Here is a 26,012-nt window from a genome sequence, read left to right on the forward strand (position 1 = left end):
GTCTTTAGTTGAGAGCTACACATAGGTAATATGAAATCAAAGCCCACAAAATATGAAATCTAAATGCTCATTATTTTTAGAACAGAGACAAAAGCTTTTAAAAGCATTATTGTAAACCAAGATGCATCTTCACCCAGAGAAGCAAGACAAAAGAGCTACCTCTTTGAAGGTAAAATGCAAAAAACCCCTACATTTTAGAGTAATATATTTGGCTTAGGGCAGCACTATCTTCATCATTAAATGTCTGTTCAGGTATTCCCAACACAACCTTCTTGAATATGGTAGGAACAAGTATGTAAAGATGACACTTGCAAAGATGTTACATTTTTCACTTGTAATTATACTCTGAGATCATTATATATACACCAATGAAAACACCAGAGCCACAAGCCTACTTTTATTTCTTTCATTACAGTTGGAAGATGAAACAAAAGAATGAAGAGTTAACTCCCCAGGAGAACAGGAATGGCCCAAAGGCAGAGCTGGGAATATTGCTGTTGCCTGGCAGGATCCTGAGGTGAGCATCTGCCTCTCACTGAGTTGAGAGATACCCATGTTATAAATAGAAAGACATGCTGAGCAGAAAGGTGAATAAACTTCCCCTCTACTAGAGCTTGAAATTTCAGGAAGATTTCTGTATCAGTCTAACTGGGGTTCTTGGATTTAGGTTTCTATGTCAGGCTTTTCACATACAACAAAGCTCCTTCTCATGCCTCTTAGTGCTAAGGAGCTCTTGAGAAATCAAGGCTATATACTCTCATAAGAAGAGGATTTAAACCAGGGATTCAAACACATGCCATCAATCACCAGCAAGAAAACATTTGGGCAAAAAGGTGAAGCACTTTAATTTCCTTCCCCAACCTGATTTCTGGCTAAGGTATCCTGAAATGGTCATGAATATAAGATGCTTAAATGACTATAAAATAATTAATTTTTAAATATGAAGAATTAAGGATTAATTAATTATTTACAATCCCCTTCCTACCTTCAACCAACTTTTTAATCTGCAATTTTTCATTGTCTTCCTCAAAAACACATACGTTTCCCAGACCACTGCAGCAATTCGATGGTACTACCATCTCTCTTCACAGCATTAAGAATAAGAAAAAAACCTGACAGTGTAACAAATTTAACAAGTATTTACAAGCAGCTACGCTAGCAACAAACAAACTTCAATTCCTTATTGCAGAGCTCTGGTACTTGAAATGCTCTGTGTAATAAAAACTGTATTACCTGTTAGAGCTTATTGTAGTAAGGGAAAGGCTGAGAGCACAGTGTTAATTTACAGGAACACTGCATTTTGATAATTGCTATATCAGTATAAAGCTAACACTACAAGCAAGGTCACTGAACTGAGTTCTCACTTAACAGAAATCCAAATATCTTAAGGGATGGAAGTACATAGATAAGGTAACCAGGCAATCTTGCAGTGGCTTACCGAGCCGTAGCAATCGATTCAGGACTAGGACATTTTGAATACTGCTGGTCTCAGCCTGTATGAAGTTACTCACTTCCCTTCTGGTTGTCTCTTGTTTTCACAGCATCACCAAAGGGCAAAGAAAAGGCCTGATGCAGAGTTAGGACAGGCAGTCCTGGAAGGACGGTGATGCCTGAAGGTGGCCAGGAGCCAACAAAAACATTGATGGCAAACAATCTCAGCCCCACTGGTGGCATATCACCATGAAATGGAATTGTTGCAAGTTGTCTGGAGCAAAAGGGTCCTACAGGGTTGACCTCGGTTGACCAGTTTTTGATAAAACAATTGTTTCACTTCTCATCTGCGCAAGCTGGCCTGACCCTACTGCAGCCCACAGAGTCATAGCAATTAAATAGAGGAATTATCAGTAAAACAGTTCAATTACAGATACTTTGTGGATAAGATTAAATTAATTTTTATTTTTTTGGGAACAAAAGTCTATGTTAGTCCATCATCAAGACCAAAGAAAAAAGCCTTAACTTAAAATTACTTCAAAGACATCAATAATTAATCAACTTCAAGGTCAAAATTAGACAATTTACTTGTAAAATTAGTGAGTTTGGAGAGGAAATATCTTATTTGCTGCTTCTGTGTGAATTGGGAGTGCGGTTTCTGCGACACAGAGAGTACCTGAAAATACACATCTACCTATGTGAGCTGTGTGAGCACAGAGGTCATCTGAAGGAAAAGCTAGCAAACCATTCATCACTTGTGTCAGAAAATAACAGATTAGAAATACCCAGGCAGCTACATCAACATGCAAAATTGCCTAGTAAAGAGATCTCATTTCCTAAGCCCTGCTCCACTTTCCTGGGATCTGGTCTCAGGCCACTAAGCAGCCACCCAAGGAGAGGAAGTTTGATCAGCACAAATCTGAGTGAGCTATCCACCAGCGTGGTCACCAAGATCAAAATGATTCCGTCAACCTTTGAGCCCCTTCTCCTACTGGGGGCAAAAGCACATCTTTGCCTTGTAGATGGCTTAGAGGAATGCAGATGGAAAGACTTAAATGTTGTTTAACAGCCTAACTGCTCTCCTTGCTTTCCTGTTTTAAGAAAGCTTCCTGAACAGCTGCTGAATAGGATCACTCACAATGTTCCTTTCAGGTAAGATGGCTGCACTAGTGGAGCAAAGCATGTACAGAAACAAGCCAGCAACTGCAATAGGATTTTATAAAAAAATACCTTTTCTTTTATTGTTATATCTTTAGCAGCATATTTCCTTTTCTAGAAGGAAAAAAAGACAATCCTCATTACCTTTACATTACATAGAACTATAACCAAGCAAAAACCAGTACTACTAAGCCTTGTCAGAAAGTTTGTGCCTATATTTAAATTGCCTTATTTAACAATATGCAGCTTAGTGCAAGGAGATATAATCTTTCCATGTGCTTTTCTGGCCCACTAACATTAGCAAGTAGCATGATCTAATGCATGGTTGTTACACTCTCTGTCCCACCTGGTCTCTGCTATTCAGTGTTATAAAGCAGTGCTGTGAATCTTTAACATGACTGCTGATAACACCAATACACACCTCTTGCTCAAACCCAACACACACCTACACCTCTCTGGGGAAAGTAGTGACCCATTTATATACATGAACCCTGTGGTGTTCAACTAGTTTTTTGTCTCCTTGCCCAAGTGTGCAATGGAGAGACAGCCTCAGTCATGGTTGATGTTGATGTAAAGCAGTCAGCTGTACAACCTCAGACCAAGGGTCAGGAGTGGGCCTCAAGGGCAGCGAGGGGTGGATTTGCTTGACTCTCTCACCAGAAGATGGCTGGGCCATATGTGGATGCAGGGGACATGAGGGCACTACCCTACCAGACTTAACAGGGGCCTCCACATTGCCCCTGTATTTAACTACATAAAAGCGTATTTTTTATGCATATACTGTACGGACACTGTGCCTGACAGCAACTTGAATTCCCAGCTTTACCCTGCCTCAGCTCCAGCACCTTGCCAAGCCATGGCTGGCACTTTGGCTGACCCTGGTTGATGCCAGTGCACTGCCTCTGCCCCTTGCTGAGACACATTGGAGGGGGCATGGTCCTGTCGGCCTCACTGCCTCCCTGCTCCCCCTTCCTGATGGGGTAGTCTTGACAGCTTCAGTCCCAACCACTGTGGGATTTCTCCTAGTCCTAATTTCACATCTCATGGGAGAGAAATATAATGAGAACTGGCTACAAAGCAGTCATTTCCATTTGTAAATGGGACAGAACAAATTTCCATATGTACAGTCTCTGCTAAACAATCATCTCGGCAAATCTCTCCAACAGCGTGTGTGGTGCATGCTGCCTTCTTTACGGGATCAGCCACACAATCAGAATAATTAATTAATCTAGGCACCATCACATCAGCTCAGAGGATCTGATACAACAGAGCTGAATCTGATCTGATTTTGAAGATCGCAGCTCACGTGCAATGGTGTGGCCACAGAGGTGAGTCATATTAAATACAATTTGGGGCTAACTAATCAATGCCTCATCTCAAGTGGGCCCAGACCATGATCAAACATCTTTACTTACAATCACTACATGTCAAAACAAGCCTTTCTCAAGTCCTCATTTTTAAATTAAAACACCAAGGTGGAGAAGTTACCTGCCTGATGAAGAGAGCATGGTGGATACAGAGGCTGGCTGAGCATGGATGAAGCCAGTGTTGAAGAAGGATGGAGTGCAGGGTATCCATAATTTACACTGATTAGCTGGAGAAGATCCAAAGATTGACTTTTTGTTGTTGGGGTGGAGGGGGAGGGACAGAGTATATGGCTTGCCCTGCTGAAATAGGCTGGTTTTTTTCTGAAGGCAGTATTACTCCTGATCTTGACAAGGAGATTAATGACAATTTCTTTGGCAATAATTAGCATACCTAACAGAGAGGACAGAAGGTTCATTTTCTTCCCTTTTATTTTTGGTTGGATCTTTCACTGGTTATACATGAATTATTACTAAAAATCAATGCCTCATGCTGAAATAAATACTCTGAGTGACATGGAAGAGTGTCTCAAAATATTATGCATGGTCACTGAATGCAGCTGATTTTGCACAGGAAATAGACATTTAAAGAGAAAAGTACCTGTTTACATTACTGGTTCTTTACTCTATTTAAAAATCTTAAATGCACAATCTAGCTGTCCAGCCACCATATTCCACCTTACTAATTCCTTTCAAAAAGTATTTTTAATGGATACTAGCACACCCGGCATAGATTTTGAAAGTTCTGGTTTTAGGATCAAATTTTGTGACACAAGTTTTAGCATCCTTCACATCCGCTCACACCATATTCATCATATGGGTCAAAGCTGCTCAGATAACCCTGTTTTCCCTTTGAAGAATTACTTTGCATGGGGATTTGCCTCAATGTTCACTTTACTGCAGAACTGCAACATAACTATGGATAAAAGTCCTTCCTCTGTCCTTCAGTGTTTCAGTGAGTACTGGCCTCAAGTGAAGAGCACAGCTGCAGTCAAACTTTGTTATAACAAAGCAGCCTGATTAAATAAGAGAAATTTACCATTTGGCAGAGTCCTTCAGCCGTTCATAAAAGTCAAAGATAATACTTAATGTTTTGATTAGAAACTGTGCTTAAGTCTTTGACTTGCATCCTTGTTGACCTTTAAATTACATTTGAATACATTTCAATTACAGAGCAGAAAAATTACCCTGGCAGATGGACCAAGGTCATTACCAATTTATTAACATCTTTACCTTCCCTTTTGCTGAAGTCTCTGTAACTTCTATGGCTTTAGAATAATAAAGTATTTTTTATTCTTCAGAGAGTAATGTAGCTTAATTTGTTTTAAATCCTAACCCAAACTACAACAGATGTTGTAATTGTTGGGTGGAATACTTGAGAAGCTGTAGCTTCATTTTTGGATCTGTTACTGGATGCCTTAAAACACAATAAATGGAAGTACAAAGAGGGACAGAAGCAGAAGATTGACTCAAATGCACTGGCATCACTCTAGAAGAAGGCTCTGAAAAACTAAAGCATTAAAGTGATAAGTCAATCTCCAGTAAAAAGGAAGAAATGTCACAGGTGGATTGAGAACTCAACAAGGGAAACAGCAACAGAAAAAGATGGGAAGCAAGAATCAAAATCACAGATTTGAAAAAAATTAACTCTTCACTAAAAAAGAAGCCGTGAGAGGCTTCCTCAGCTCCCCAGTACTGATCTAGCAATCCACTTAGAATATGTGCAAAGAATGGGCACTGTATGCTACCACAGACCACAAAGGGTCTTAATCAAGTACATTATGAGACTAAAACACTCGAGCACTCTTGTTAAAACAACACGTATTCACTTGTATTCACTTGTTGTTTAGAAAAGTACACTGTAAAAAAGATTCAAAACCAATATATTTCTTTTCAAATCTGAGGTGGTTATTTTTAGTTGTAAAAGCAAACGAAGTATGTATGTCAACATGAACTTCCCCAACTGCAGAGAAGTGTGCCTCAGCAGGGGTAGTAGCTAGGTCAGCTTGCCTTGTGCCTTTGGTGCCTACATGTATCCCATAAGTGCAGAACAGACACCAAAGGTCATGTGGCAAAAGACACCACCAAAAAATGATCGATTTGTAAACTGAAGTTAGTACTAACTAGGGTGGCCTTTACCAAATAAAAACAGGTCCAGTATTTTGAGCCTTCTTTCAGAGCTAATGATGCCAGTTTTGTTTCAGACTGAATACTTTAATTAGTCCACAGTGAAGAGTTGGCTTTGTACAGGTTGGCCAGCAGCTTAATTATAGCTGTAATTTCACTAATGGAGAAAACTTTTATTGGCTTCCTCTTGGAGATATAAGTGGACATAATCTTGTATCTCAATCAGGCTTAACAGAACATTAAATATTAGTGCTGTCAGTAGCCAACTTCTTTAATGAAGACAGCAGTACATAAAGCTGAATTGAATTATTAATTAAATTACTCCTGCAGCACTCACATGATGTTAAACTGTAAAAAGTGTTGAGTAAATGTTAAGATTTTCAACAAAATAAACACTGTCTTTGATTAACGGAGATCTAATCGGACTATACATTAATTTGGAATCATCTATGAACCGTCATGGAAGTAATTTGTGTCATCTCAAAACCAGTGCAAATTTGTCAAAGTACTACATGTAATACAAGGTTCTGATGTAATTAACTTCAGGATTAAAATGCTCATAAACTGTGAGTCCTTGGCTAAGCATAGCACTGCCACGGTCTCAGTTTCAAGAGAGTTGATGGGTCAGCACTTACTATTGTAACAGAAGCACAGGAAGATTTACTGTAGGCAGACCTGTACAGCTGCTTTACATACTCCTGTGCCTGCACTGAGATGAAATCATAGATACATTATGTAACACCACAGACAGTGGGAAGATACAGAAACTGCAAAGTGCAATCAAGACAAAAAATCCTAAACCTCATCCTTAGTTTTTCGCAATGACGCAGTAGACTCAGCATTTTAAGATGTGACATCAGGCAGTATGGTGGGTTTTCTTCTTTGTTTTTTACTTTCTTAGTAGCCACGCTCACATTAGCACCTGCACACCATGTTATAGCAACAATACATATTGCATTTGCTGGGGTAGTAATTATATTGAACTAGATTCCCAAAGGGAAACATACTTCTCCCCAGAAAGCTTAAGCTGGAGGCTTGCACTGGAGCTTCCTCTGGTGCTGGGCTCAGCTCTCTGCCTCCTTTGGAAGCTGCTCCATGGCTCAGTCAGAGTCACTGCATAAACACCCCAAAGACTTTCTGTATCCTCACAGCTTGCATGCTCCCCTATGGCAAAATGGAAGAGAATGGTCCTCTCCCTGCTCCACAGACTACATTTGGTTTCCATCCAGTAAACGTTTGAAGTAAAACAGACTTTCCAGTATGGCCCACAACTGTCCGAAACTAAATGAAACACATCCTGCAGATGCTTCAAGATTGTCTTTAGCATTCGCTAGGAAGCATCAAGACCTCAGACCATGTGAAAAATATGTCACTACTTTACTTTACCTGAGCAGTGGGCAGTAAGGGTGAAGGCAGATTTTCAGAGGAAGAAAAAAACACACAAATAAAGACAAGACAAGACATAAAGTACCCCTAACCTTGGCATGACAGACATATACACTAAGACAGACACTCCTGGAGGAGAAAAGGGGGATGGAAGAGCTATTTCATCTCAAAAGATACATTTTGACATTTCTTCTGGACTGTCAAAGCAGGTAAATGCTGACTCTAGTTTCTCCTGTCCTGGTCGCACAACCTTTCATCAGCAATAATGTTACTTCAAAAAGAAGTAAGAGATCTTTGTAATGCAAGAGCCGGCTCCACTGAGAGACAGATCAGCAATGCTTCTTGCAAAGAAAAGGAGACACCTTTGTGTTAGTGAGTGATCATGGTTTTTTAAACAAGGACTTCACCTTCCTAACCCTGGCATAGGTCAAACAAATTGAGACATGCCTAATTTATGGCAACCCTTTCTATATACAATACAGTGGATTTTTCATGCCGTTACCCCTGAAGACTTTACTGTCAGTTCAAGAAGCACAGAAACCAAGGAACTGAAAGGATCTTCCAACACTACTGTGTTTCTGCTTCATGATCACTTCTTGCTCTTCTGTCTGTGCCATCAAGCTCTGTTCACAAACACCAAAAAACTTGGTGTCACAGCAGGGCTGTGAAAAAGCACATCGCAGGGAGGAATGATCATGAACTACTGACTGACAACAGGCATAAGAGCCAAGATCTAGTTCTGCTGCTGACTTATTACTTCTCTATGCCTATATTTTCCGTGGCTATTTGTAAGCAAATAGCTTTGGAATCACAAAATTCTTCAAATGCTTAGGTAAAAAACACAATGCAGGACATCAAGAGGATACACATATCTATTGCCGTATTTTACTGCTCAGGAGCCTGGCAACCTTAAAGTGACCAGATTCAAACAAAAGTAGAAGAAACCACGCTTGCTCGCTCCTTAGAAATTAGAGTGACAATTAGAAATAAAGTAGGTTTATAAGGATAGATGTTTCAGTACATTTTTCAGCAATTTTTTCTAACGTTGCTAAATGCGAGACAGGTTTTACTCAATAAGACAGGTGCTACCTTTTTTTTTTTTTTTTTCCCCCCTCCCAACATCATCATGATGTAAAATCTGCATCTTATCAGACAGGTTAGCTCTTACAGTGATGTGCGTAGAGCTCCATGACAGTGCCACCATCAGGCTCATTAGGAAAGGATGTCTTAAAAAAACAGAATCATCTTGCTGCTACTAGGAATGGGCTATAACCCTGGTTGCTGTAATTGGGAAAGCATTTATGTTCAGCCTAAAGCAGCAAGATGGTATCAAATGCTACAGCAAAGCTATGTGTCCCTTACAGCTAAGCTGCACACAGATAACAATACAATGAGGTTGAATCCCTGTTCTACAACATTTTGCTGGTAAAAGTTACAAGTGTATTCCTGCCACTATACGCTCTTTCAACTCAAACAAGAATTATATTGAACTGGAACAAAGCAGGGAGCTATGTGAGATGTCCTGGTGGTACAGCCTGTAGATATTGCTGCACTTGCAAAGGTGCCCTCTACATCAGTATGGCCCCAAGCATATGAATTGAGAACTCAGAAAAAAGCATCAGCTAGAGAGAAATCCCTTCATGGTTTTTTTCCCTCTTTGAAAAGTGGTCCTCCAAAGGAATTCCAGACCAATTCCAGACACTCTTTTGGAAGTCCTTGAGAAATTTGGCATCTTGAAGTTATTCTGCATCTCTCACAGCTAACCTCTCCTAAATGCAGTGGACTAGAGCCTAATTACTATGGCTTTCTGTCCAACTAGAGCACACCTCTGTCCCTTGCACCAAGGGGAAGCCTTTAGTAATTTTCCCCCAGGAAGTACAGTTCATTATATGCTGCTGTCAAGTATAAAATAGCTTTTGGCTCCATTAGATTCTTTTTTGTTTGTTTGTTTTGTTCTGCATCATGACCCAGAATAAAAGGCAATGTGTCATAAAAGACACAACTGCCACTTTACAAGCTGAAGCAGCTCAATAGCTGAAAACAGCAGCTTCCTGCAGAGTATTGATGTGACAAAACTTGAACTCATTTTTTAAGTCAGGCAATAGATCTTCAGCCCAGCATAGAGCAGCAAGTGTATCGAATGCAGGCTGTGTAACATTCAGCGTGCAGCTTACCCAAATTATCTTTCTGGGTTTCTGTGAGACAGCCTCACTGCTTGGAGAAGATTTCTCAAAAACAACACCTTTGATGGTGTTTTCTTAGGCTATGAGAGTGTGAAAGAAACAAGGTTGACTGCTGTAAATGTAAGGTTTAATGTATCTAGGATAAGCTCCTACTAAAATTTTTGTATGACATAACAAGGCTAGATTTAAATCCTATGGTCTTTGTAAAAAATGGGTTTATGTGTGAAAAGAAGTTCCAGATATTTAAATCTGGTACTGACAAAATGGTGGGAATTTTGCCACCAATTTTAAAGGAAATAGGACCGGGTTGCCAAAGCATGATGCTCTTTGCTGTACAGTGACAATCACTCCCAGCAACTCAGCTGGGAGTTGGGAACTCAATAATCTGAGGTACTTGGCCTGGAAGTAGCTGAAATATTGATGCCTACCTCAGCTTGGAAATATACCATTTGCTTGCAACTGTTATTTCGGGACTTCACATTTATGAATAGTTCTCTCACAATCCTCCCTGGCCCCACCCTCCAAACTATCACTCACACCTTCCCATCTGATAAAATGTGTACATTTAATATTTTAATAAATAGTAACACTTGAGTATTAAAATTACGTATCTCTCCAGTAAAATAGTTGACGTAGAGGACAGGAAAATAAACAGAGCTTTTTGAGTACTTCAGTGAAAAAAAAGAAGGCACAGTTTTGCATAGACAGATCAAAAGGCTTCTGTAAAATGAATTTGTATAACAAATAACTACCAAACTTCTGGAAAGTGTTAGATCTCCTAACTTTCATGAAAAGCATTTAAAAAACAGAAGTTGACACTTTTGTTTGCTCTGAATCTGCAAATTTCACTTGAATGAATTTTGCTCTAATTTCTCCATCTATCAACTTTCTCGCTGCAGCATTTGGTTACCTTTCAGCTACCACCTTACCTATCTGCAGAATCATTCTGTGAATGGAAACCGTTTCACCCTTTCACCCTCCCCACTACTCTTCTCCAAAACCTGCCAAGCTCTGTTACATGCTCTTTTACCATTAATACTCACTATCATGAGCAAAGTTGACCACCAAGCATAGGATGTGACCAGGCAAGTAATATGTGCCTCCCAGGCACCTGGCAAAGATTTCTTCTTCCCCCAAACCAGAGAGATAGCAGGACAAAGTGAGAGTTATGTTTCCTTTATAGTCCAGTTCAGCTCCTGGGGAAGCCTGGTGGTGCTGCTCCAGGCTGCATCTCTGTCTAGACCACAGTGCACAACCTGCAAGCACTAACATGCAAGACAGAAGGATGCAAAGAAGTGTCAGCATGTACCAACATTAAGGCTCTGTCCTGCAGTCCTGACACAGTTTCAGACCAGATTCCATAAATAAATAATATTTACATATCAAAAGAGCACAACTGTCCTTGTTCACTTTAGCAGGAGTTCCTGAATAAGAAGAGTGGTCAATTCTCATATGACTAAAGGCCAAATCCTGAGAGAGGCAATTGTTCCTCACCTCTGGGGCACAAATCTATGTACCCTCTATACTTCTTTTCTCCTTTTCCTCATCTCTGACCAAATACGAAGTCTTGCCTCTAGCCTTTCAAAAAAAACCTGCCAACCTGGTTGTATATACTTCAGCCCCATACCTGGAGATGCCTGAAGTGTTTTGGCTGAGTGGTTGCTTCTAGGAATTGGTCTGAGGGAAAGTAGAAATAAATTAAAGAAAAAAGCCCCAGAAAGCAAATGAAAAATTAATGGACTTGTAGTAAAAAATCTGAGGTGCTCCCAACTGCATTTGTAATACATCGATTGAAATTTTTTAAAGGATTATTGTAATACAGAAATGTTAATGTTATTCTTCAGTTTTCTAATATCACTTTTAGAAAAAACTAAGAGCATGCAGTCTTATTTTGCCATGAATAAGTGCTCAGGGTTCAAATGCATAGAAATATTTATGTTAAACATAAACATACTCTTTCAAAGTTATTCTGCCTCTCAGTTCTTATTCAGTACCTGTTCAGTGCCCATCTAGTAGGTGGGAAAACTGCTCATAGTTATATTCAAGCTCATCCCACTGGAGCAGTTTGAAAGCCACAGAGTTTCTAAAAGGTCTGGTATGGCAAAAGGGAAGGCTGTCCCAGGATGCCTAAGCAGGACTCAAACAACAAAAAATAATTCTCCAAGAACCAAAACCTGTAGCCTCTTTGGAATTTTCTTTATCACTTGTATCAGTCACTGATGAGGAAATAGCAGTGGAGAAGACTGGCCAGCCTTGGAAAAGCAGACATACAGTCTTGTGAATTCAGCTTTCCCTTCACTGTGTATGCAAAACACAATTCAGCTAAAAACAACTGAGCACCTCAGATTTACTTCTCCAATGTGCTCTTGGAAATGCCATTAAACCCTAATTTTTCCTTCTGATCTTTCCAATCTTCTTTCCACTTTAAAAGATCTCTGGAAGTGGCAGGAGCAATCACCATCAGACTCTCTCAAATGAGCAGCTCCAGGCTTTTGAAGTTTTGTTGAACACAGAAATACATTGACACAAACAGCCCTGGGAAAATAGACAGAACTAAAAGATGTCTCATAGCAAAGGGAAAAGGGTTTTTCAGGAAATATCACAAAATTGTACAAAGCAACTTCTAACCAGGATTATTTCCCAAGAATTTACATGACAACAATACTGTAACAGTCAAAATGGAAACTGTATTTTCAGTTACTGAGAAAAAGAGGTAACTTCTGTTAGTTTTGTGAATTCAGGTATGCATTAGTTCAGCCCCCACCTTGGGAGGAAGACTCTTCAGTCTGGCAAATGGCATGTCAGTACAGAGCAAGGAAGAAGAGTTCTTCCAGTTCCATGTTAGGAACATTTTACATGTGTGGTTTTACATGGTAAATCCAGATTGTTCACCAGCCACCCACTGATGTTCCCAAAATCCTTTTTAATACTTAATTCTGCATTTTATAATTTTAAGCCAAGTCCATGCAGCAGGAGACCATGTGTGAAGAAGAGAAAATAGAAAGCTTAACAAAAACCAGCCTCCCCATGTCCACGAGAACTCTTAACCTGAAAGATTCAAAACAATAATGCCTGGCACTTGAATACAGCTCCAACATCAAAGTGCTTTACAGACCCCACATATGCTGCAATAAAAGACTCGGGAAATATAAAATGCTCCTCTGTCAGGACGACCGTGTCAGCAATTCCAGTTTAACTATGCCATTCACGAGACTTCCACCAGCTTCCCCTGAGGGCTTACTCCTAAACTCACAGATTTCCCTGTAAAAATCTTTCAGACTCCGTAAGTAACTGAGCAATTGTTGTGTGTGAAATGTGGATTTAGAAAGAGGATCCAAATGGACAATGAACATGTATAATACATATGTCTGTTGGCAGAAAGCAGCCAGAGACTCTTACTGGAATTTGCTTCCATGGCAGATGTGAGGGATCTTAGAGGGTGAAAGAGGAGGTGCAGGCACAAGGTGTGATGGAGAGGAAGACTTACATAGAGTCAAAGTAGGAGCAGTTCAGACTTGGGACTGGAGGTGGCAATGGAGCAAAACCAGTGGGCATCAATGTATCCTGATGTAAATGGTGTGGCACAAGGAACAGACTCAGGAGCTTGAGCACAGCTGGTAAGATGAAAGATATAGTCCAACACTGAAAGAACTGTTATTTTTAAAAGTTGCAACCATGATTGGCTGGAGATGAAAAAATTTATTTTAAATTAATTTTTAGCATGTAAATTACATCTTAATGCATTTTGCCTTTTAAGCAGACTTGTTTAAAATTTAGTAAGAACCAGTGATGACTTTCCTGAATATATGATTGTTTTGTAATCTATTCAAGTAATTTATATAAGAAATATTGCATTACTGAATCATGTTGTAAAGTTTAATAATTTAAAAGGTAATGATTTTATATGAATGTAAAAATGGAATAAATGGAGTAAATGGAATAAATAAGAGCCGTAGCTCTGGATGTCAATTCAAGTTCTATGCAATAAATAATGTGAAAGAAGTATCTAAAGTGAACTTGTTCCCTGTTTCTACCATAAATGCAAGTATTTTTAATTTGGATAATGAAAATTAGGACATTTTGTCCTAACTAGTTTTCAGTTTCTATTTTCTCAGGATATATTCTGGAAGATTTTCTTTAAAGTAGTTTAAAGTTAGAAACACAATGTGAATCTAAAACCAACGTTCCTCATTTTCCTCTTATCACCTACAAAGTAGGTACTACAAAGTAGTAGAGCACCTCTCCTATGAGGAAAGGCTGGGAGAATTAGGATTGTTCAGCCTGAAAAACAGAAGGCTTCAAGTGACCTAGTTGTGGCCTTCCAGTGCCTGAAGAGAGCCTACAGGAAAGGAGAGAGACAATTTACAAGAGCATGTAATGACAGGACAAGGGGAAATGGCTTTAAACTGAAAGAGAGTAGGTTCAGATTAGGTATTTGGAAAAAAAAATTTTTCCTGTGAAGGTGATGAGGCACTGGAACAGGTTGTCCATGGAAGAAACTTCTACTCTCTTCTAGGAGGTGATATGTAATATTTGTTAATTCACTTATGGAAGACAAACGTCCTGTTTAGTTAATTTCAAACTCATAACTAGATTTTGACTAAACAGCCCAAGAATTGAAACATAGCGCTCAATAACTTCTAAGAAGACAGCTTCAAACTATTTTTAATCAAACCTAGTAGAGACTGTTTTTTTCAATAATAAGTGGATCTCCACAATCAATGCTAACTATGTTTGGTTGACCAAACTCATATAACTTAATGCACTCTCTGCATAAAATGCATGAAAACTGTCTTGTAAGAAAAGTTTAGCTAGAAAGCTGAATCTCAGCATTTGATTTCCAAAAGCCTGAGTTCCCATGTCAGGCAGAAGGTCTGAAGCAATTCTGGAGAATTCTGTTTATAATAAATGGAGGCAACCAATAAATATTACTGCAAGCAGTCAACTGGTGTGACTGGAATGTCAAACTTAATAGAACGCTGGTAGTTAAATTGCCTCACTGAAGAGAAATTACGTGGATTTGAAAGGATTATAAAAGGATAAAACATCCCAGCTGTTCTCATTCTCTTAAGGCACTTTTATTAAAATATTTGCTGGAGGCATGATTGTCCTGATATTTAATTTTCACAGACACTTTACAGTCATGTATAAGAGTAGAGCTCTTATCGAGTGGATACTATTAAGTATGGCAGCAAATACAATCAGTTATCATTTTTCTCTCTTTTTCAGGCATCAAATCAAGGGGTTACTTGTCTTAGAGTTGATTTGTTAAAAATCTAATGTGTAAATAGAATAATAGATTTTCTGTCCTGTTTGAGCAGCAAGATACTATACTCATCACTAGTTATTATGCACTTGCAATGTTAAGCTTTTTATTACTTTAGTTCATCTATTTAAACTCAGAGTTTCATTAACACCACTAGAAATGAACTACTGAAAAAAGAGCAGAAACAGAAGTGAGAGACATGCATTGTCTAGATAAAGCTATGCCATGGATTTTGATCAGATAAAGGAGAAGAAAGAAAAAGAAGCAGCTGGATCAAGAATTTTTCTTCCTTTTTTCTCATGAGCTTGTGCAAAAGCTCATTACCACCTACCAGCTATTTTTGCACGGAATAAGCTAGGGATGCTCTCTCTCCAGTTCTTAAAGGAAAAGTCCACCTGATATTAATCAGTGTTACCTGGAACAAGATCTCACCACAAATAACAGTTCAAAGCACAAGAGCAAGCTGCTTTCTCATTAGTGGAGAAAGCCACTGCCAGCTGAGTTTGAAACAGGTGAGCATATGCCTGCACCATTTCATCTCTTGGGATCACAAACAGCTTTTCCACCTCCAAATCAGATGCTTCATCTAATTTGTCATAATACCACATCCATTCAAGTGTGTGCATGTGTATGGATAATGCTAATGCACTCTGTTATAAGAGAGCATTTGACCATGTTTACTGACTTTTTAAAACATGCTGAGCAAACCTCAAGAGTGAAACAGTCTTGCTTTTCCTTCTTTGCTAAAGTAAGACACTATACTTTAAAGGAAGAACTGTAACAAATATTTTGTGTATTCATTACCACATTAAGGAAAAAATATGCTCAAGCACACAGCAGGGTGAAGCAGTAAGGCAAGAGACAGGGTAAGAGCCCCCTTCAGATCTTTTGTTATATTAACCACATTCATTACATATTCAAGGTGATTTTAATAGATGCCAGTCCAAGAGAAATAACTTCAATTACTTTAATTACTTTTCCTTTAAAACTACATATAAAAATGACAAATAAGAATGATGAAACTGATTTCCATATATTTGTCCTCAATGTTAGTCTTCAATGAGTATAGGTTTGTCTCTCTCTCTTCATTTTCTTTTCCTTCATTTTCCTTTCAGTTCTATTTCATTATTTTATTAAATCTACAGCATGGAATATACTGTCCTGAAAAGAATTTTTATTCTTCTACGTCACTGTCAGGAATATTGTATTCTGGTAAAACCAACAGATTAATAGAGAACTGACAATTCATTCTCCAACTATGGCTCTTGTTCACCTGCTGGCAAGTTAACAAATTAGTGTATACACAGATTTTCTAGGTAACTTCTGCTTTTAACTGAGACAATTCCCAAGATCAAAAAATCCAAGATCAAAACAGGAAGACAATGCTGGAAGGTTTTTTTCACCCCAACACTTTCCTTCCTGCAGTTGTATATTTTCAGTCTTTTCTGTGATAATTATACTAAACTTTTTCTTATATAAATACACTGAGTTGTGCTTATAACTTAGAGAAATGGATCTCATTATTAAATAAAAAAACTCCATCTGGGTTTTTTTCTAAATGTTCTATTTCTGAATACCCTTCCTGGATGCTTGTGGGATGAACAGGTCAAGGAAGCTGTTCAACATCCTTTGCTGAGATATTTTAATGAGAAAAGCAGCAGAGTCGGTGTAATGCTGTCACCTTAACACACCAAAACTGCTTCTGCTGCATCAAAGAAACCCCTGAAGTTTTTAGCAACAATTAGCAACAGTTTAGTGACCTTCTTGGTAAAGGAAAACTGCACTTCGATGCCAGTGAGGACGGTGATGAGTGTGCTAGTTCATCAAAGGGGCCTGGAGGGCAGTTGAGGGCTGCAGCAGAGCCACCAGACTGATTTTGCTCCCCGAAACATTCACCAGTGAGTGATCACAACTCCTCTGCTTTAAAACTCAAGTCCAACCAGCTTCTCAGCACGCGTAAGTTCTTTATTTCTTTGAAAGCCTGACACCTTCATGAACATTTTGCTCTCCAGCAGGCTCTGGCTGCTGCTGTGTGATCCTGAGGCAGGCTGCAGCCAGCCATGCTACCAAGTGCACTGATGGACAAATACTGATACATCTTTCCTTGATCTGCTGCACATGCACCAGCTGCCAGATTTGACTTACTGACCAGGTCACTGTTCGGTTTTTGGCAGTTTGAAGTCATCGTTAAACTGACTCTTTGCATTTAGAGATAGGGACAACAGCTGCCTCTGAGAAGCATTACCACTTCCTCTTTTAATTAAATATTTGTACATAGACAGGAACAGAAGAACACATCTGTCTGCCAGAAAATTAGCAAAGTGAGGATAACAAGATGTATGAATCAGAGAGAGTGCAGTGAGCTTCAGCCCTGCTGAAATCCTTCCACATCAGACAATCATTTAATGCCTTAAGCAGACAAGAAATCATCCAGCTACTTGAGTCAGAGCTGAGGGCACACAGTGGAAACACTAGCCATACGCAGCATTTCCAAATGTGAGATTGTAAGAAACCAATTATAGACAGATATATTTTTATTACACTATATACCTGTAACTGGGACAATGACTAATTTTGTGTCTTCTACAGAGCTACTAGAAATTACTACATTTTGCTACAGACTGAATGCAATGAGCTGTAAAACACTGAATTGGTTGCCAATGGCTAAAGAGGCAAAGATTGTTGAAGGAGTGCAGTTGGAGGACTAAAGGTGACCTGCTGTTTTTGCAGTCTACTGTCTCCATCCAAGACTTCTAATTCTTTGCAATCCTGACTGAACTTATCTCCCTTTGAAGAATCCAATGCTCAACTTACAGGATGAAACATTCAAACTTAACATGCTCCCTGAAAAGTCCTGGTATTCAACACAAGGTATTTAGATACTAGTAACGTGCTGAGAATTTTCCTCACCCAAAAAATATTCTCACACTGAATCTGCAACTCTAGACAGGGAGTGAAATTTATACAAACCTTCTGTGTGTGGTCTTTCATTTAAAAAGAAAAAATCCCAATAAAATAGGACCTTTTACCATTTCCTATAGAAGGGAAAAAGAGGAATGCCTGCCCCAAAATTTTTGTTTTGAAATGCAAGCTAAGGTTTTATTTTTCAATTAAAAAATCAAGTCTAAATGAAATTTAAACCCAAGGCAAACACATCTCCCTGGACCCTATCTGCTAGGTCAGGAAAAACGGTTCTTGACTGGTTTTATGCCATATTATGACAGGAAATTTTTTGGAGACTCAATACCTCCCTGAGAAAAGAAAACCATTTCCTGTCCTGCTCTAGTTTCCAAGAAAGACTTTGCTGGATTAGGACAAGCCCAACACAGGACACTGGCCAAAGATTGTCCATTTGAAGGGAAAGAGTGCCCACTGCCTATTAGGAGGTAGAAAATTCAGGGGTGTTACCTCCTAACTGCTGCGAATCTTGCTGTCTGCATCCAGGACAAAGCACTTGGTGTTGCTGCAAAGATGCCTCCCAGAAGCTAAGCAGTCGGTACTTGCCAAAGCAGAGAGGATGAAGTGTTGCAAATGCCCTATCTGATTGATCATGCAGCTCTTTCACAGCCATTCCTTACTCACCTCTCTTATATTGCAGCCCTAGTAGAGAACCTTTTGCAGTGCTTCCTTCCATCAAGTATATAAATAAACGTGACAAGCTTTTAGAAGCACTGTCCTTGCATTAGCAGACTACCATGAAGAAATGGCCTCAAGCTTTTAAAGATGAACTAAAAAGAGCCTCTTCAAAGAACTAAACAGTTCAAATGCAAGAATTTCATTCCTGATTAGTGACGCTCATAATGCTGTGCATTAAGTAAGCATGAACTGGAAAAGGCCTTCAATTTGCAGCTGTGCCCTTTCTAGTCCATGCCCCAGTAAAATCTTGGGAGTGAGGATTGCTCACAAAGGACTGAAAATCTTCCAAGTTCTTTTATTTGTCTATAGCAGCAAAAAGAAGCATTAAAATAAGTTTAGAGTGCTATAGCTTTAACAGGTCTTCTGTATTTACACACCTTAAGGCTCTAGTACTGTACTTTCAGTGGGGACAACACTTAAAACTTGCTCCCACTAGATGCAGTGCAATGGCAAAAAGGGAGGAATAAGGCAATGCACTGTCTCCCAGCTTTACTTTTGTTCCAGAATATGAGGCAGTTTCACTGCATGGAGTGATTGACTGTATAAGCAATCACCTACATGCACAGTGAACTGAACTCTGATGAACAGGTGGGTTCATCAACACATTAGGGAATTGCTGATACAGCCCATTGTTGAAGTACAGGCCCAGTGCTGCGATCCACAAGCGTGCAGGTAGGTGCACGATCAATGTGCTCATCGCCCAAAGCTTTTCTCATTCCTGTCTTGAAGCTGCACTTTGATCACCTTAACAGAAGAGCTGACCTTAAGAGAAAACAAGAACAGAAACTGCTATGAAAGGCAGCCACAGGCACAGAAAAGCTTCCTGTGCAGCAGCGTTACTCATAGCCAGCTGCTTATGATGAGCATCCGCACTCTCATCAGCCTGTAAGTCAGCAGCACCTGCTCCCCATCATCTTCCTGGAGGACACGTACCACAGCAGCACCAGGCTCAGCAGCCCTCTTCAGCATCCAGCTGTTTGCAGTAGGACCCAGCCCACAGGATATGTGTTGCATGGTGTCCCACTGAACGTAAGTGTGCCTCGTGCTACTGCCTATACTGTGCACTGTGTGTATGTGCACTGTGTGTGTGTGCAGGAGACACTGGACAGTTACACGTCTAAACAGAATCAGATCTGAACAGAATTAGTAAAGAAAACTTTGAGGATATTTCAGGAATTTTTAGCTTTTAAGTATTCAGTAGGCAATACCTCCATCTCTGGGTAGTCCTGAACCACTGTTTCCGTTTAAGTGCATCTCTATGGAGGTGCATGCACAGAAACCACTTTGCTAATCAAACCCAAAGTTTCTTGTTATTCAATTGTAAGACCCCATGATAATATTGTACCTGGTGTTCAGGTGAAGAAAATGAGAACAATAAGGAAACCCATGTATGATTACCACACAACAGTAATTCACGTGCATATTACAGTTCTTATGGAGTGTTCTATACATCAATGGCTACAATTCCTATAGATGTGAAAAGTCTTGACAGATAACACATTTACTGTACTTCCTGACTACCTCCAGTGATAAATAATTTTCCATCCATCCAGCAAAGTTACAATAAACCTAATGTTCTGTTGCTTATTAATTATCAGGTCAACAAGCCATTTAAGCAGGAAAGAAATGCACAGCAAGCTGCTTCCTGCCATCCTGCCTATTTGCTATAACAAATGGTTGCAAAGTTTACAACACAGCACATGGAGCAAACCAGGCAGGGTTCCTGAATGAAGCATTGTTTGAAACACATCTCTGCATTTAAATTAGGTTTATTTGTTCTGGCAGTTTCACCACAAGAAGTGTGATGGTCTAAGGAGGTAATTTTAGGTGACAGAAGGAAAACCTCCCACACCTGTACTGCCCTCCCCAAAGTAATTCCCTGTCTATGGTATATCAACAAAGCCAAGAGCTGAGCCCCCAACATCAAACAGAAGTAACTTTGCCTTTTCATGGGAACTGACTCCAGTGGCTGTTGCCACTCCGTATACTGTAGGGGAGATACTGATCTTGCAGTTTTTTAAACCAGCCTCATATTTTTCTATCTGCTTTGAAAACCATTGCTGTAGGTGACATCACCAAAAACTGTAAAAATTTCATTCCCATCATTCAACCTTGTCATTTTAGGCACAGTAGCACAAACTAGGTATCTACCTACCTGACCTGTGAACAGAGTACCTACATATCTTGACCTAGATTAAATATGCGCAACTTTAAATTGAGCTCAAACACCTACTACCCTCTTAGCTTTGTTTCAAAGTTGCCCTGCAGAATTTGAGTACTTCAAAGTGGAAAACCAGAACAAGCCATTCATGTTCTCCTTCTGGCTCTGCAGTAGTCACATCAGGGAGCAGAAACCTTCCAATAACTCATTGTTTCCTCTTCCATAAAATTAAAGATATAAATTAGCCATTTCACTGAATACTGTAAGAATTTTTGCACCAGATGCAAGTTTTTTGATGTAGAGTGGATGGGGCTTTGAGCAACCTGGTCTAGTAGAAGGTGTCCTGGCCCATGGCACAGGGGGTGGACCTAGATGGTCTTTAAGGTCCCTTCCAACTCATACCATTCTGATTCTATGAAACGTAAGATATAAACATCACACTACAGAAAATCATGTATGCTGTGGTCCATACAGATTGCTGTTCCTGGAAGACTTCCCAAGTTACCATTGCTCCCATTCCCTTTGACAGCTCTGATCTGATTTTTGGTTTGGAGCTCTCTTTCTGGAGGAGAAAATGGCAATGATCACAAAACACAGATAATGTGCATAATGAAAAGCAGACCTCACTATCATTCTCACTTGTATGGCATTTTGATTTGCCCTGTTTGTAACATCAGTCTGTAGTTCAGCCCTGGAAGTCCCCTTTTCTATTCAAAGGTTGAATGTGTGGTGTCAGGCATGCAACAGCTCCCTCACTGCTTCAGTGAGGACTTCCTAACTTCTCATTTCGAGGGATTAGAGAACTTCTGTTCTGCAGCATAGATAGCTCCTTGGGTACCAGTAGGAATTAAAGAAAACTAAAACTTTGCCTATTCTTTTCCTTTATCTCATTAAGTGCAGTGGGATTTAAATACTGGGAACCACAAACTGAAGACAACACAACAGAGCTTTTCCTACTTTCACAGATGTAGTCTTTATTTGATGAGCTCTCTACTGAGCATGAGGTCAAGCTAAGTAGACCAGAATCGACTTTCAATTAAACTCAACAGCTTTTCTTGACTTGTGTAGGACTTCACTCCAAGAATAAGACATCTGGCACAAGCTTCAGATGCTTGTGGATGTCATGTTTACTTATTTCTTTCCTTTGAATTCCCACAAATACACGCATATGGATGTTGCATGACATCATTTTGTTACAACCCCATTTATTTATTTAGTGCATTCACTTCCCACCGTTCATTATCGATGCTTAAAGTACTTCATCTCAAGGAGAACCTTATTGGAACCCAACAATATAACATATGGTCACATTTCCTGTGTTGTACACAGACTACTTTGGCAAAAAAGCACAGTCATCACAAGATATAAAAAGCACAGGTTCAGAAGGCAAGTTTTGTTATGCATGTATGAGAATAGGGGTTTGGGGTTTTTTATGCAGCCTATATAGAGTTCAGAATGGTTGTGGCTTGTGCCATAACTGCATCAGGCATTTTCTTATAAGCAACCAAAATCAAGGGAGGAATAAAGGATAGTTTCTGTCTCACATACAATGAGAGCTCCTAATGTTCTGCATGAGAGCATTTTCTACCACTTTTCCATATAGTCCCTTATAGTTTAGAGATCACAAGGCAGGGACCAAGGCCCGTCCCACTGTAAGAGAAGATCAAGTTCATAACCACTCAAGGAACTTGAGCATACATAAGTCTATGGAACCTGACGAGATGTATCCCAGAGTCTTAGGGAACTGGTTGATGAAGTTGCCAAAACACCCTCGGTGATAATCTGAAAAGTCATGGCAACCAGGTAAAGTCCTTCGTGACTGGAAAAAGGAAAACATTGTATACATCTGTAAAATGGATAGACAGGCGGAACCTGGGAACTACCAATCTGTCAGCCTCACCTCTGTGACTGGGAAGATCATGGAAAAAATCCTCCAAGAAGCTCTGCTAAGGCACATGGAGGTGATTCTAGACAGTCAGCACAGCTTCACCAAGGGCAAGTCCTGCTTCTGACCAACTCAGTGGCCTTCTGTGGTAGAATGACTACACCAGAGGACAAAGGAAGAGCTACAAAGTCATTTTTCTGGACTTCTAAAAGGCCTTTGACATGGTCTGCCACAGCATCTTTATCTCTAAATTGGAGACATATAACTTTGATGGGTGGACTGTTCAATAGATGAGGAATTGGTTGGATGGTTGCATCCAGAGGGTACTGGTCAATGGCTGTATGTCCAGACGGAGACCATAGCAAGTCGTGTTCCGCAGGGCTCCATGTAGGAGGACCACTACTCTTTAATGTCTTCATTATGGACAAAGACAGCAAGATCAAGGGCACTCTCAGCAACTTTGCAGAGAGTGCTATCAACACACCTGAAGGACAGGATGCCATCCAGAGGAACCTGGACGAGCTCAAGAAGTGGTCCCATGGGATTCTCATGAGATTCAACAAAGCCAAGCGCAAGGTCCTGTACTTGAACGGGGCAACCCCCATCAATACAGGCTGGGGATGAACAGATCAAAAGCAGCCCTGCTGAGAAGGGCTTGGAGGTGCTGGTGGATGAGAGGCTGGACATGACCCAGCAACGTGCTCTGGTAGCCCAGAAAGCCAGTGGTGTCCTGGGCTAGATCAAAACCAGCATGGCCAGCAGGGCAAGGGAGATGATTCTGTCCCTCTACTCCACTCTTTGAGACCCCACCTGGAAGGCCACAAAAATGAACAGAAGGCTGGAGCACCTCTCCAATGAAGACAGGCTGAGAGAACTGCGATTGTGCAGCCTGGAGAAGAGAAACCTCCTGGGAGACCTTATGGCAGCCTTCCAGTACTTAGAGGGGGCTTATAAGAAAGAAGAGGACAAACTTGTTAGCAGGACGTGTTTTGACAGAACAAAGGGTAATGGTTTTAAACTAAACAAAGGTAGATATTGACTTAATCTAAAAAAGAAACCCTTAACAGTGAGGGTGGTGAAGCCCTGGAAAAGATTGTCCAAAGAGGTGGTAGATGCCCCATACATACATACATACCCAGAAATACTGTGCACATACTACTTTAACTGCAAAATTCAAACTGGGGTAAAAGGAGGAAGTATTAAACCAGAATCAGAAAATCACATTTCCTTTGTGGCTCCACTACAGTATCGATAGGCAACAGAAATCATTCACATCTGTGTGAAGTCTTTGAAATTAGAACTTCTCTGCAGGAGTGGGTAAAAAAAAAAAAAAAGAAAGAAAGTTCACATAAGTAATATCTGCAAAATGCAGGAAGGTAACGGGTTAAAACTCTCAGCCTATCAGATAAAAAAAGGTGATGGCCAGAGTCCATCTTCATTAAATAATTTTTGTCATCTCATGAAACGACCAGATTAAAAAACCCCAAACATTTTTGGAAAAGCAAAGTTTGCAGGTCATAATTGTCCTAAAAAAAACCCCAAAACCAAATCCAAAACAAAGAAACCCTATTGCTCTTAAAATAACTCTAAGAAGCACATAAAAAAATACGTACTCAGAAAAGTCAGAACTTAACACTGGCACGTAGAAAGGAATACATTTCCCCTACAGCCTCCGCAAGTCCATTTGAGTCCTCCTGATATGATTATTCCCACCTTAAACTTTATATTGTCTTTCTTAAGCTGGAAATCAGCTCAAATATGGAGACAAAAGGAAACAGTAAGACTCAACTTCTAGCTGAAGCTATAGCAATCAAAATTCCTATCTTGGCTAAACTAGATTTTAAAAAAGCCCCAGGTGCCAGAGCTGCATAAAAAAATCCGCTTTTCACTAAAACTAGAGTTTGTATTGAGCCATCATATTTGTTGAAAGCTACCTGAAATACAACTGGACCGTAGTCAACGGCCAAGAAATCAAAATTATGATAGTACATGCAAATGAAACAAGCTCTAAAACTATTTTCAAGGCATTAACACATTTTTTTTGTGATTAGACTTTTGGTATTTCGACATTTTCATTTGGCAATGTTGAGGAGGAGATCCAAATGACACCAGTTTGCTGTTCATTGTAAAATGAGGCTGTCTGAATCTGTGGCCAAATTAATCCTTTTGTAACATTTTTTCTTTAATATTTATTGTTATAACTTAACATTTAGTGCTTGCTCAGATAAGGAGGGGAAGGTAGATAGGGACAGCTTCAGACATTTGAAATAATGGCTGCAATATTGGTCTCTATTTTGAATCACCACTGAAAATACAAGGTAGCTACTTTGGAAAGTTAAAACAAAGAAAAAGGAGAGGCTGTTCTTTAGAAAAAACAGGCTAGTATATTTGGCAGGCAAAACACTTAACAACAACAATAGAGGAAAGGGAATTGTGTAATTCTGCTTTACATCACATCAGGTTTCCAGGTGAATTTGTAATTAGCCACATTTTTTTCAAATTTGACTAATACCGGGTTTAATAAACTATTATGTTCACTATTGGCCTTTAATAAAACTGCATGGCAACAAGAAGTAAAGGAGATAATGAGGGACATCATGAAAATAGTATGAGACAGGCTGATAAACTCCTCTGTACATCATGATACAGCTACTCTTTTCTCAACGCCTGATTTTGCTTAAATATAGAAGAACTAGGAGATGTGCTGAATGATATTGGAAAGCCATTGCCAAATACTATAAAAAAAATTTTAAAAAATCAAATGCTAGGGGAGCAAAGGTTTCAGCAGGGTCAGCTGCTACACCTGAGCTGGCAGAGAAGCGCTAGGACAGCAGTCACTGCTTCCTAAGCTCCAGTTCTGCTAAGTGGCATGGCCACCTGCCCATTGCTGCCTGCCAAATGTATGTCGCTAATAATTATAACTAGTTCAAATACAGAAGAGTAAAGAGAAGTAGGGAGCCCATCATTACACAGAAACACTATGAAGCACGGCCTTATTTTGCCTACATGAAAGACAGATTATTTGTCACTCAATAGCAGTGTGAGCAGAATCCCACTAATTTCCATGTAGCCAGTTCAGTGACTCTCAGCAACAAAACTTCTGCAGCTCCTGCTCTTTCTCTCAGAATAGATTTATTGGTTAGGTGCTAATAAATGTGAAGCCCTCGATTCCTTGCATTTTATCAGCTGTATAATTTGGGTTCAATATCCTGAACATCGGGTGGCCTTGTTCTGTTTTACCCAGCAACTTTCTGAATTCTGTAATAAACCAGTAGCTCTTTGAACTATGAGTTTTATGGATCCTACTCTTCTGCCTGGGTGCCAGTCACTAAAATAATCACCAGTGTTTCCAAGTATTCCATTTCTCCTTATCTTCAACTTCTGCAGTTTGAGTCACCTTTGAGGATGACGATGC

General features: G+C 39.7%; 2 protein-coding genes across 3 annotated transcripts in view; one reads left to right on the top strand and one right to left on the bottom strand.

Moving 5' to 3' along the window:
• Positions 1-5,253, top strand: part of KCNH1 (potassium voltage-gated channel subfamily H member 1) — a 220,261-nt gene extending 215,008 nt beyond the window's left edge. Inside the window, exons 14-15 of the transcript XR_007628818.1 lie at positions 416-517; positions 1,542-5,253. The gene's annotated coding sequence lies outside the window, so the exon portion shown is untranslated. The remainder of the gene's footprint in view (positions 1-415; positions 518-1,541) is intronic.
• HHAT (hedgehog acyltransferase) overlaps positions 1-26,012 on the bottom strand; it is a 149,230-nt gene that overhangs the window by 9,050 nt on the left and 114,168 nt on the right. The gene's annotated exons all lie outside the window — the stretch shown is intronic.

This window comes from Myiozetetes cayanensis, unplaced genomic scaffold (genome assembly GCF_022539395.1).
Source record: "Myiozetetes cayanensis isolate MyiCay16 unplaced genomic scaffold, myiCay2020 scf2-11, whole genome shotgun sequence".
Taxonomy (NCBI): domain Eukaryota; kingdom Metazoa; phylum Chordata; class Aves; order Passeriformes; family Tyrannidae; genus Myiozetetes; species Myiozetetes cayanensis.